Source organism: Rhamphochromis sp. 'chilingali' (assembly GCF_963969265.1).
Source record: "Rhamphochromis sp. 'chilingali' genome assembly, chromosome: 1".
NCBI classification, from domain to species: domain Eukaryota; kingdom Metazoa; phylum Chordata; class Actinopteri; order Cichliformes; family Cichlidae; genus Rhamphochromis; species Rhamphochromis sp. 'chilingali'.
In genome coordinates, this window is record NC_137929.1 from 4,461,540 (window position 1) to 4,462,500 (window position 961).

The following is a 961-nucleotide window of genomic DNA, read 5'->3' on the forward strand; positions in this document are numbered from 1 at the left end:
AAGACACTGCAGAAGACAATGTGATGTGTTTATTGATATGATAAAAGGATGTAGCTGTTATGGAAAGAAGTGTGAACTTGAGAAACTGAACCAGTTAAAAAGAGTATATTTCACTGATGTTGTGAAATAAGTAAATGTCATTGATGTGAATGAGGAACCAGCTGAACAGTATATTGAAAGCTCATGTTTAGTGTTTTATAGCATTTATTTGTGTGAAATAAATCAGACTCAGACACGTTCTGGAGGAAAGCAGAGACGCATCGTGTCTTCCTTACTCTGCTCTTCACCTGCTTTTACAGGTAACATATTTGTCATCGAGGTCTTCATCCTTGGGACCCGTAACATAGTAACTTCTTCATTGTTATACTTCTATAGTTTTCCCATTTTGTGAGCTGTGGATGTGGAAAGTGTCTCAGTGACACATCCACATGAAAACGGCGTTACCTTCGTTCATTTGCACGTCAAATGAACGAGCTGTTTGGACTTTAACGTCACAGCTGATGCTTCGATACTCGAACTCAAGAGTTCAGCTTCCACTCAGAGGTACAAGTACACACAGCAAAGATAAACGTGTACACAAGGTGGAACCCACAAGTGCACAGCTCCAACCAGAGATGGGCAGTAATCCGATTACTTTTTTCAAGAAACGAGTAAAGTGAGGGATTACTATTGCAAAAAAGGTAATTAGATTACTGTTACTTTCCCGTAAGCACGCTGCGTTACTGCGTTACTAAAACCGCAGCTGTGTGCAGATGAACAATGGATAATCTATCGAGTGTGGAGAGAGTGTGAGCGTGCAGCGTTTAAAGCGTGGAAGCACTGACCTTACTTTGAGTTTGACTCTGTAAAAAGTGACAAAAACATTAGCGTCCGCTGTTCACTGCGTGGGAAGACAACATGCTCACTCACTATGTGTTAATGGGCATGCTTATTTATAACTTTGATAAAATGTCATAAAAAT

The 961-nt window shown here is 40.1% G+C and overlaps 1 protein-coding gene across 3 annotated transcripts in view; it reads left to right on the top strand.

The window, feature by feature from the left end:
- Nucleotides 1-219: 219 nt before the first annotated feature.
- LOC308397763 (uncharacterized protein) overlaps nucleotides 220-961 on the top strand; it is a 53,951-nt gene continuing 53,209 nt past the window's right edge. For all 3 annotated transcript variants that reach the window (XM_080883855.1, XM_080883857.1, XM_080883858.1), the window contains exon 1: nucleotides 220-299. The gene's annotated coding sequence lies outside the window, so the exon portion shown is untranslated. The remainder of the gene's footprint in view (nucleotides 300-961) is intronic.